Here is a 12,116-nt window from a genome sequence, read left to right on the forward strand (position 1 = left end):
GGGGCCAGAAGGGAGGGGGCGGGGCGGGGCGACGGGGAGGGCGGGGCCGCGTGGGACGGCCGCGGGGCGGGGGCGGGGGCGGGGGCGGGAGGGAGGGGGAGAGAGAGGGAGAGAGGAGGGGCCGCGCGCGGCCAGGTGGGGCGGGGCGGAGGGGGCGGGGCGGGCGAGGGCGCCGGGCGCCGATTGGCCGCGGCGCGCTCGTGCCGCCGGTTGCTAGGCGCCCCGCGCCCCTCCCCCAGGTACGTGCCCGCGCGGGGTCGCGCTCGCGCCGCGCCGCGCCGCCCGCTCGGTGCGTCGGGGCCGCTGGCGGCGAGAGCCGGCGGGGAGCGGCCTCCGGGCCCGGCCGTCGCACGGTGAGGGGCCGCGGGGACGGGGACGGGGGGACGCCTGGCCTCCGCCCGGTGGCGGCGGCGCGGGGCTGCGGCGGCACCTGCAGGGCCGCCCTGCCCTTGGCCTACCGGGGCGGGCCGGGGCCGGGAGCGGGAGCGGGGCCGGGAGCGGCGACGCGGCCTGGGCAGAGGCGCGGCGCGGCGGGCCCGGGCCTCCCGGTGCGCGGGTAGAGGGGCGGCCCGTCGCCGCCTCAGCCCCGGCGCGCCCTCCGCGGCCTGCCGGGGCCGGGCGCGGGCGGCAGCCCGGGCTGACCGCGGGGTCCGGCCCCGGCGCCGCTGCCCCCGGCTCGCCGCGCTTCCCTTCTCCTCGTTGTTTTCCCGCCGCCCGGTGCCCAGCCCCCCCCCCTTCCGCCGGGGCAGCCGTTCGGGCACCCTCCGGGGCCCCCCGCCGGGGCCTGGGCGGGCGCCGCGCCCGGGGATGCCCGGCGGGGCCGGGCCCTGTCGGCGGGCGGGCGGGCGGCGGAGCGGGCCCGGCGCGGGGCACCGAGCGGCTGGGCCGGGTTGGGCTGTACCGGGAGAGGCGCGGGGCTTCGCTGCAGCCGCCGGCGGGGGCGGTGGGAGCGGCCCAGGTGCCGGGGGTGGCGGCGGCGGCGGCAGCCGGTCCCTGGATGCGCCGTGTGGGCTCCCGGGGCTCGGCCCAGCCCGGTGTGCGGGAACCCGGCGGCTCTCCCCGCTCACCGGGACCGGCTTGGCTCCGTGGGAGCGCCGGTGGGTTTCCAGGTACCCGGCGGAGTTGGGTGTCGCTCTGGGTGCGCTCCCCCCGCCGCAGCCCCAGGCGGGGGTGGCAGGGCAGCCCCTCCGCTCTCGGCCCCGCCGCGGGACGGGCAGACCTCGCGGGGGGCTCTGCGGGGCCCCCCCGGCTCCGAGGGCTGACCTTGGGTCTCGGGGCTGCCAGCGTGAGTAACAGCAGAGGCTGTTCCGGGCGTCGCAGACCCACAGGCAAACTTCGGTCAGCAGGGCGGGCAGCTAAATGCAAGTAAGTTCTGCTGCACAAAAAAGGCATAAATGTAGAATATTCCTTGCGGCCTCCCTGGCTCCTCAGAAGCAACAGGCTGTGGAGCGGCTCCCCCGAGTCTCCGGCACCCGACAAGTCAGCAAGTATGAATTTAGCAAGTTTTGCTGCAGGGTTGCAGGTCGCAAACTCCCCGTGTGCGCTCTTAGAGATTAACCTGGTCTCTGCTGCTCGGGGTGGGAAGGTGCAGGCAGTGGGACGTGGGAGCTGGGTGGCAGGGTTTGCAGTCAGTCCCTGAGGTGCTGTGTCTCCCTCAGTCCTGGAGCTTTGGGCTCCTAGGCTTGGGAAAACGGCACTGATGTTGTTCACCTGTCCAAAAAGAGATTAAAATCCTCTTTTTGTATAAAAAGACCAAACACTTGTCTATCTTTTCTCAGCCCCTCCAGGCAGGGGCTTCTTTTCACTGCTGTTACTGGATGGACCGCTAGTATCTCTTGCCTTGGGAATACTGTTCTTAACAAAATTTGTTATTTAACTTTCTATATGGAATGCTGTCTGTTCCCATCTTTAGCTTTACAGATTCCTTTCCTCGCTTTAAGAGTTTCTAATTCATAGGTTTCTTCACACAGTCTCTGCCGCTATACCGAGCATCCTAAACCACTTATTCATTCTTCCCGATGCTTGTCATTGCGCTCTTCTATCCTAAATATAGGGTAGTATGCCAACGGGAGAAGCTTGAGAGCAAGCTGAAGTGCTGGGAACACCACTGTTTACTCAGAGGAGTAATCAGCAAAGCCTGGCTGATTCCAGGTCGTGCCGTCTTCTTGCTGCAGGAGTTTGCACTCACTTCTCTGGGAGCTGGCACGAATTCTTGAATAACTAGAAGATGTTGTTGACAGCACATGCTAGCTTAGAAATACCCATTTCTTTAAGTATTGTGTAAACTGAGTAGTAAATTCTGCTTAATTGTTGATACTAGGCCTGGAGAATTGGCAAAAGCTGTGGGGCTGATACCAGTAAAGGTGTTCTGCGCCTCGCTGTGTACCAGTAGGTTTTGTATGGGATTTGTTAACCCTGAGCACTTCTCTGCTTTTAGAAATGGCTGGTACTCATTGCTAGCTCAAGCGCTGCTTATCCACTACTTTCTCCTCTCGTCTCTCACTGCCCAGTGTGCTGGGCTCGGCTGCTACGAGAAATGAAGGAGGACGCATGACAGGTAGAGTGAGACCTTTTGCCGGCTTCGACTGCAAAGTGCATGGTTGGAATTGGCTCAAAGCTCTGACCGTAACTTGTCTTCCACGGACGGCTGGTCTGAAGGAATTCTCGCGTGTCTCTTGTCGGCAGAGCTGTACTTCGGCAGCAAGGGGGTAACGGAGGGAGCGCTGCTGCGGCCTGGCTTGTGCGAGTGCGCCAGCTGACAAGCCTGAGAGGTGGTTTGGTGCTTTGCACTAAAGACCAGTGGTCCTGCTTGGGTCTGATGGAGGAGAGGACCATGTGGTCGCAGCAGCCGGGTTCTGTGGGAATTTTCATGCATCAGTGTCCACAGCACAGGTGTGAGATGCAGTGTGTTGTCAGCCTGGCAGGTTTGGTGTCCCTCAACAGTAGGAATGGTGTCTCCTTGCCTTTTCCATGTCCCTTGGAGAGATGATGAGACTGTCCTGGAGAGATACCAGGGTGCTGTGCCAGCCTGGGGAGGAACTCCAGCTGATGGGAGTAAAACACTCTGTCTCTTTTCAGCAATGAGAGCTATCTGGAAAGTTTTGTTGTGGGGATGATTTTGGATGGTTTGTGCTTTTGCTCCTGTTAGCTGAAGAACAGTATGGAGAATTTAATTCTAGTATTGATTAATTTGAATGAGGAAACTGCAAACTCTGAATTCTCCTTGGGCAAACAGGGGTCATGTAAATAAATGCCTCCAGCATTCTTTGTGGTGCTTGTAGACTGTCTACCAATTACTTCTGGTCTCTTGCTGAATCAGTGGGAGGCTGTCGCTCCTTGAGCTCCGAGTACTTCGGCAGTGATTTGGGCGAAATACAAATAAACACAGTGGGATTGACCTAGCATATCTGAGCTCTTGGTATGCTGAAAATGTTTGTTCTTAGGATGTTTGTGCAGTCTGGAGAGCTCTGTACCTTAAACCCCATTCGCAGAGGACTGTGACCATGTTTAAGCTGTGGAAAATAAAAGATCAACCTGAAGAATCTGTGCTTTTAGGGCTTGTTCTGTGAGACTGAATAAGTTTGAGCAAACTACTAAGGTGTTGCTGGACGGAGAGTTAATATATTAACCTGTGTGAATATGCTAGGTAAGTGCACTTCCTAGTCTAGTGCCTTTTTCTGTCAGCGTATCTCCCTGCGCTTATCTGTTGGTTTAAACTATCTCTGGTTCAGCTTTTCTGGGATAAAATTTTAGCTTGCCAGTGGGTGGGAAAGATGGTTGTATGTATTTGATGTTACCACTTTTTTTGGCGTTGTGTTTTTCATGGGCATCCAAGATGATCTGCTGGTGCAACACTGTCCAAAGGAGATGGTCCAAGTCCCCCGGCCGGGCAGGGCTGCTCCCTTCCTCTTGCGAGTGCCTGCTGAGCCCATGAGCTGATCGCCTGGGGACCAGCAGAAAGCTCCCTGGCTCTCGTACATGGTTTGTGAGCTGTTCTGGGTGTCTGGTGAGGAGGAGACAGGGCAAGGCGAGTGGCATGGCTGTGTTCGGGATGTGGGGAGGAAATGGGGGCCTCCCTCTTCTGTTGGTGGTGACCTGCTCAGTTGGGCAGATATGTCTTGAAACCATGGCCTGAATTAAAGCTGGAGCTTCTTGCCTGATGGTAGCTTCTGCCCAAACTATTAGCTGGGGTGCGAGCAATGTAAGGCACCCTAGAAATGTACCGTGGTTTCCCAAATGCTGTGTCCTGCTCAAGGTCACCTCAGCCCAGTACTGCTGGTTTCTGGGAGCCAGGCTTTATGCACGGTAGAAAATTCCCTGGAATCTCTGCTAGTGGCAGTAGTGCAGGCTTGCACGTCTTGTTCACATCTGGGGTCCCATCCCTGGGCAGGGTGCTGGGACCCAAGAGCCAGAGGGGGCCACTGGGCTACCGTGTGCTGCCACGGCTCCTTACTGTGGCCCTTGCCTGTGTCTAACTGCGAAGAGCTCACAACAAACCTTAACCCAAATGGTGTTCTGCCACGTGGCCCCCTCAGCTGTGTTGCTGCTGGGCCATGTCAGTCCCAATGCCCATGCCACCGCGGCTGTCCCGGGACGAGGCGCAGTGAGCAGCAGAGGGTGAAGTTGTGTGGGATGGCTGAGCTGGTGTAAGGCTCGCTGCTTTCGGGGAGGAGAGGGCCGACCTCCAGACATGCAGTTACGGTGTTTGCAGTCGTCTTGCTGAGCTGATCTTTTTTTTTTTTCCTTCCGTTAACTTTCTGCAACTTAGTACCCTGGATTGTCCATGGAAGGAGCTTGTAAATGCCCCAGCCAGAAGGAGCTGGTCAACACCCTGGCAGTGCAGGTGGGGAGGAAGCAAGGCCCAGGCTGGAGGAGGAGGAAGAGGTGGGCATGGTCCCTGTGCTGGAGAGTGGTGGGTTAGCTCAGGATGAGTGGTTGCCTCGGCCAGCCTCATGGTTTTATGTTCTTAAAAGGGCCCTTCTCTTTCCCTGCTTTCAGCTGTGCCCTCTTGGTCCTCCCACATGCCAGCTGTGGTGCTGAGCTGATGCATTGATCAACTGATTGTGCTAACTTGGCATAAAATTGTTCTTTTTTTCAGCTAGACACTTTCTTCACTGGCTTAGCAAAGTGGTTAGCAGGGGAGTCAGAGTCAGACCGTCCTCAGAGGCAGGGAGCCTTTGTATCAGCAGAGCTCTCTCTTGGGATGGTGCTCTTAGCCGTAACAGATATTTTCTTCTTCAGGGTTGAATTGTCCCCCCCTGGTTTCACTGTCCTGCAGGTGTCCTCTAGGCCTGCAGAGTAAGTCTTGGTGGGATTCAAAGTGTGTTGTCTCTGGCAGACCTTCACATGCAGAGGGTGGGGCTTGGAAACAGTAGTAGAACTTGTCCCAGCTCCGCAGGCAGACAGTGGTCAGCTTTGTTTTGGGTTTTTCTTTAGAAAAGCAGGCTCCTAGCCTCATCTGACCTGTAAAGATACATTTGAATGAAGGTTTCCGCTGATGCGTTCTCCTTTCTTCCCCTTTTCTTGTATTGTGGTCTCACCACAGTGCTCAGCTATGGCATTTGCTGTCATTGCAACCCCAAATAAGGGTATGGTGTGTATTTTCTACTGTGCTTTCTGAGAAGGGCTCAATTCATAGAGGGTTACATGGGCAGCTTCAGAAATATTTTGGATCCTGGCTCCTCAGAGCTTTCCAACAAATTGGCTCGGAAGCCTCTTCCTGCAATACTTTGTTTCGAATACTCCTTGGTAAGGACCTGATGAGCGGCATTCCTCCCCTCCCTCCTCAGGGGCTGAAAAAGTGATTAGGAGAGAGGTTTCAGTTTACTCTAGCATAGTTACAGGTCACGCGAGTGCTGAATGCATATAGGCGATGAATTCACACTGGCTCTTTTCTTTTTTTGAACTAGATTGGACATTTAGACTTCAGAAAGCTTAATCTTCTGTGAAGTGTGTTCCTTAAGGGTGGGGATTAGCATTCAGTAATTTTGATGAGAGTTTCCAGTAGCAGATACTGATCATTTTATATCAGTCCCAGGGGCTGGGGATTGATTTTGGATGAGCTTGAGTGAGAAAAGGCTGGGTGATAGTTTGAACCAGCAGTTTTCCACTTGAGTGTTGAGTTACGACAGGTGATGTGAAAGCCTTGTGCCACTGTCACAACTTGAGATCACAACGTGGGGGCTGTCTGTGCTGTTGGTCCCTTGCTGGGGTGGCACTGCTTGCTTCTTGTCAGACAGGCTTCTTCCTTCTTTCTTGTGCAAGGTCAGCCCCTAAATGGACTCTTCCAGGCTCTTGGGGAAATGCATCTTTTCCCAGAGCTTCCATGAGGCCCCGAAAGGATTTCCTTGTGTGTCTGCCACCTTTGGGACTTTTCGATTACAGGATAGAGTAAAGAAGAATAGTCGATTAAAAACGATCCCTGTCTCTAGTGCGTGGTTATTCAGCAGTCCAGGATGCTATTCAAATACCGCTTTAATCAGAATGGAAATAGTTGCTGAGTTTTTCCAGTATGGCTCCTGTGCCTCTCCTGTAAACTTATTCTCTAAATTAGCCCTTCAGTACTGGTCTCTAGCTGAGAGTTTCCTCTACAGCAAGGAAAAGTTTCATCAGGCCTTCTCTAAATATTGCTGAAATAATGTGTAGAAATGTAAGGTGAGATCTTCATTATCTTTGTGTTGTGTCTCTTGGGATTCCTAGAGGAAGGCTTTAGGTGTGGGCCTCTAGGTGGATAGCGAGAGGCATTTTGAGCCAGGAGGCAGAAAAAGATGAGTGTGCTGATACTGAATGCTTTGGAAAAGACCCTCCCTCTAGATCTGCCTTCTCTGAGGGTGACTACTTTGTTTTTCCCAAAGTAAGGGGTTCTTCTAATAAGATGGTCTTGCAGTCATCTACAAATACAGAGTTTGATGCCAGTGGAAAATCTGGCATGATGATTTTTATATTGGGATTGCAATGATATGAATATTTGAGGCTGCAATGCTTCCCTGTTCGTGTCCCTTAGACTAACTAGAAGGTCTAAGGTCTTGACATCCGTGGAGTGTGAGGTCTCTATGCTGTATGAGCTGATTCCTGCATAACAGACCATGCATGGTGTTTTCCCACTCCAAAGGAAGTATTTCTAGTGGAATTTTTCTCATAGCGCCTGGGGCCTGCATTAGAGAATAAAAGGTGGTTATTCTAAAACCTTCTCTGAATTAAACTTTGCAGGATCCTATCACAAAGATACATAGAATCAGTGTAGCTGTGTCTCTTCTTCTCCAGAAATTAGACTTCTACCTCTACAGACACAGGGTCAAGACTGGCTGGAGATGAGGGTGAGACTGCGCCGGTTCAAAGGGCAAATCTTCCTCTAGCACGTTTCCTAAAATACAAAACCTTCTTGCCTATCTGCTCCCCAAAATCCTCAGCATCTTTCCTTTCTCCTGCACGCTGTACAGTAGCACATGCTTTAAGACGTGTTGGCAAGTATAATTTCAGTAGTACTGGCAACAACTGAACTTAGTAGGCGCGAACAACTTCTGTCATTGATTTCATTAGTTCTCACTTTGAGTTCATTTAAAGCTTCTGCCATGTGGTGTTTGTGCACAGAATAGCTGTGGTATGGGGTGTGTAAGTGGTCCTGCAAGTTTTGGAGTGTGGTCACAATGCAGATCTGTCCATCCCATGTGGAATAAAGCATCAGGAATAGGGCAGTAAACCTTATTGTAATTGGTGTCCAGGTCAGATCAGGTGTTTTTTCCAGCTGGGCACTAATGTTTTTGTTGGTGGCAGTAATACAGAAGTGATTTGGACTAATGATCTCATGTAATCTAACATAAAGGTCTGTGCCATGGTGCTGTATGTGTTTAAACAGTATGAATTCAGTTCCCCCAGAGTGAGCTGTTTGGCCAAAATGTGAAACTTCGTGTCCTCTGCGTGGGGAATTTTGTGCTTCCAGTAGTGTTTGTGAAGCTGGTGCTTTATGTTTATCCATATGCCAGCAGCCTTGTGCTGGTTGCTATTTCAGGAAACACTTTATCACATCTTAGCATAAAATTTTGTTTGAATATCAGGGGTCAGCCTTTAGGGAGGTAAGAAGTTTGATCTTCTGAGAATAACAATTGCTGAAAAGAAATATAAATCTCCTTCGGAAATGTACAGAGGAAGCTAAAGCAACATGTTGTAATGGTACTGCATGCAAAACCCCACGAACCCTTGGTAGTGAACTGTAAGAAAAGTGTAAGAACAGGGCTTTATAGCCTCATGAAAACTTTGTAATCAAAGCGAATGTGAAAAAGGGCTTCATTTGCTCCCAGCAAAGATGTACAATTGTATATAGCAGGCTTAAAGCATTGAGAAGGCAGCGGTGTTCCCCTGTGTGGTAATGGTGATAAGCCGGGATAAAAGTTGCGTGCAGTTCTGTCTGCTGAACGTGGCAGAGTGAAGTACTTGGTGATTACCATGGCTAATTTAGGCGTGAGAAGGCTTGCTTAAAAGCCTCGATCAGAGGTGGATGAGCTCCTGGAGTCTAGAAGCAGTACTCCAGACCTGTGATGTGGTTCAGTCACCACCCTCCCCTCAAACCAGTATCCCAGCACTGGTACCATAGTACTGCATGCCCCTTATTCCTGGAAACTGGAATCCTGACCCTCCTCTTGCTTCTCCCTTCCATGCTGGTCCTGTGCTGCTACGCCAAAGCCTGCCACGCTCCTGAAAGTTCCTAGTTGTTGGGTCAAGTGGAAATGGTGCAACTGCTGCTCGCCTCCGCCTCCTGCTTTCGCCCTGCCCCAGCAGTGGCTGTGGTGAGTTGGAGCCGGGACCTGCTGGGACAGGTAGGGCCATGCATCGCTCGCTGGCGCCTCAGTGACTTTTGATCTGCAGGCTGGATGTGGCTCTGCGTGCTCAGCTCGGTCTGGCAGTCGACTGCGCCTGGCCTGTGGGCGTCCCAGGGGAAAGGGGTCGCGGTACTGTCCTGCCGTCACAGGAAGAAGCTGTTTCCTGCAGACCTCCGCACAGCATCCTGGTGCTGTGCGCTTTGCGCCAGCGTGACCCAGCTCGGCAGCCTCCAGCCTTTTTCTCTTCCCTCAGTTGCAGACTCCTAAAGCTTCCCCTGGAGGTGCATAACTTTGTATAGCGAACTTAATCCTGCTGACTTCAGGTAAGCCTTTTTGCACCTTTTATGGATTTCTTATAGTCTGTTCACATGCTGGTTCAAAACCATTGCCTTGATATGGTGCTTCAGGAGATCGTTTGAGGCAGCTTCTCCCCTGCTCCATAAAGAAAAGCAGAGAACAGAGGAGGCAGTGAGATCTAGGATTTGATTTTTCCTGAAGATGAAACTCAAGTCCTGCAAACAGGGGCAGTTCTGCCCTCTGCCCGTTGTGCCTTGGGTGCACATACCTGCGTTTTGTGATGAGTTGGTCAGCTCAGATCCTGCTGGAAAAGCAGTCCTTCACCAGCATGAGGGAGATCATGGAGAGCAAGTTTGGGTGCAGAGCTCTTCCTTGTGAGTGTCTTTTGGACTGGTGTAGTATGTGGCTTGGTCATGCCAGCTGAGAGCCCAGGGTAGAGTGCTTCACATGCTGAAGTCCTATTTTCTGGTCTTATATGGGAATTCAGACTGGCTAAGCTGACTCCCTATCCAAGTGTTTAGGGTTGGGATTCTTCTTTAAGCAGTGACTTAAGGTGATGATTCTTAGCGAATTCTGCACAGCTGACTCTAAGCCCTGTTTGGGACCAGCAGTTGTAGGCTGTGCCAACTGGAAAAGGTCAGCTGAAGCTAGAAGCTGCCTGGGCACATGGCTGGGTGTCTGGTTTGGAGTGAGGAAGAGCCACCCTCAGTATCAGCAGAAGCAGATGGCTTGGCTCTGCAGCCTGAACTGATCCAGGAGCAGACACTTTTCATTTCCTATGTGTCAGTGTCTGCTCGGGTTCAAGGCAGACCCAGGCACCTACAGAAGCTTGTAAATACACAGGTCCGCATCTCAAAAGGGCAGAAAAGCTGTCTGCTCCCCACTGGGAGTGGAGGAAGAGTCTTGGTGGGAAACTTGGTGATGTAAATGTACTCTAAGGAGATGGGCTTGAGGATCAGCTGGAGTAATTGAAGTGGCCAGTGTTGTCCTGCTTGGGCTTTGTGGTAGCTGCCAGCTGAGCTGATTTGCAAAGCACTTTTGAAGGCAAACAGTTGTCCTATTTACCTTCCCTCTCCTCAATGGAGAGGAATTACCTGTGTCAGCAGAGCTGGGAAGTTATTTTTCTTCTTTAGGCTTGGCTGGGAGGAGTATACATTTGAACTCTTCTGTGTGTAACTAGTTAAAGATCCTTCTGGAGCAGAGACAAGGTAAAACATTGCAGCTCCCCATCTGGGTGGTGATTCTGAACAGAAGTGCAGCTCTTTGGAGAAAATGGTGCTACATCAGTAGCTGATGCTGCCGAGCAGACTGCTTATTGCTCCAGGTTTTTATCTTAGGCTGGTCTCCTGGACTCGAACAAGTTGATGATGCAGACAGGCTGTTCGTGCAGGAAAGAGGTCTTGCAGCAGCGTCTTGTTCCATTTGCTGTTGGCAGGCTTTAGAGCAGTCCCTTGCATAGAAAAGTCACATGAGAAAAGCATTTAATGTATTTTTAGATGTCTTTTAAAGTGGCTTAGTGGCTGAAAAGGAACCTGCGTCAGGTCACTTGCCTGCTTGCTGCAGTTTGCCCAGAAGTGCTCGAGTGGACTATTAATGTGGAATAGATCCATTCGGAGATTTCTGCTGTAAGTGAATTACGCTGCCTGCTACCAGGATGCAGCTGGCTGTGGGAGGTGGCCCTTGCTGTCAGTATGTGCTGCTTAGATGCTGCTTAGGACAATAGTGGGAAATGAATGGGAGATGTCCAGCTGAAACCAGTTTAATTTCTTTTTCTCTTTATCTTTTGGAATTGTTTGGGTTTTCCTTGGTGACTTTCTCAGTGCTCTTGCACAGCACAGTTTTTTACAGTGTCCAAACTTGGCGTGCTCAGCTTCTTGGTTGTTTGAGCTGGTGCTGCTGGCAGGAGAGGTCCTGCCTTTCACTTGTGCAAGGGAAAAGGGAAGTGGTCTTGCAGACCCCGCATCCAGCCAGGAAGCTGAGCCAGATGGAAACTGGCCTCTTGTTTGTCTCTTGCTGGGTTTCTTTAATGTGTGTCAGCTCCCCCATCCACTTCTGTGCGGCTGTAACACTTGTACCAGCACAAAGGGGAGAGAGAGGTGGGATGGGAGAGGTGGAAATGCTTCCTCTGGAAGTAACACCAGCTTGAAAGGACTATGAAGCTGGCCATGATGCTGCTGTGGGCCTTCAAGCAGGCCAGGGCATGTGTGCCTTGTGAGGAAGAGCCAGGGAGAAGGTTCAGCCATTCCTTTCTCTACAAAACACTGAATTTCCAAGTCTTTGCCAACATGGGAGAATGCGTGCTGCTCATGGGCACGTGTTGCGTGATCTCTTGACACCTTTGTGGGCCATTGAATAGGAGGAAAAGTGCACAGGAGTAGGAAGGAAGCATGATGCAAATGTGTGTCACGGACGGGAGAATTGCTGTAATGCATGCATTGGGGGGTGGAACTATGAGCTGAAATCCTGGGTTGCACATATGGGGTGAGATTATTGGTGGTCACAGTTATTTGGTACTTGTTTGGTGGCTGGACTGTTAGACCAGTGCCTACCAGATAAGAAGAAAAGTTATTTCCAGGAGTCCTGCCCTTTCAGAATAAGCTAAAAGAATGGGAAGCGATGCCAGGTGAGGAGAGCAGGGGACTTGAGAGAAGCCTCCTTTAAGAGCAGCAGTATTTATGTAACAGCTAACACAAAATATTAATGTAAATAAGACAAGCTGTGATTTTTACCTTGAAGCATCTGGTGAGGTGATTCTTCAGTGATAATGTGTAGGCAGGTGGGACAAGAGAGCTGGAAAGTGCTGGATCACTCTCCTTGTTCTCGGAAATGGTTTGACCATAAATGATGAAAGTCTGTGTATAACAAGAGAAGGAGGAAGCCACACAAAGTAAAAGCTGGAAAAGGTGCACTTTTTTCTCATTTACTAGGATGCTTAATAATGGGAAGAAGTAGCTGGGGGCTGGACTATGGCTTTCCCATCTCTTGAACCCTTTGACTCAAGAC

The 12,116-nt window shown here is 52.1% G+C and overlaps 1 protein-coding gene across 3 annotated transcripts in view; it reads left to right on the forward strand.

The window, feature by feature from the left end:
• Positions 1 to 246: 246 nt before the first annotated feature.
• Positions 247 to 12,116, forward strand: part of DAG1 (dystroglycan 1) — a 54,960-nt gene continuing 43,090 nt past the window's right edge. The window contains exon 1 of one of the 3 annotated variants that reach the window (XM_075053129.1): positions 247 to 353. The gene's annotated coding sequence lies outside the window, so the exon portion shown is untranslated. Of the gene's footprint in view, positions 354 to 2,542; positions 2,558 to 8,795; positions 9,140 to 12,116 lie in introns of those variants that run through there. The other 2 variants (XM_075053133.1, XM_075053130.1) reach the window with 2 other exon arrangements.

This window comes from Buteo buteo, chromosome 21, assembly GCF_964188355.1.
Source record: "Buteo buteo chromosome 21, bButBut1.hap1.1, whole genome shotgun sequence".
NCBI lineage: Eukaryota > Metazoa > Chordata > Aves > Accipitriformes > Accipitridae > Buteo > Buteo buteo.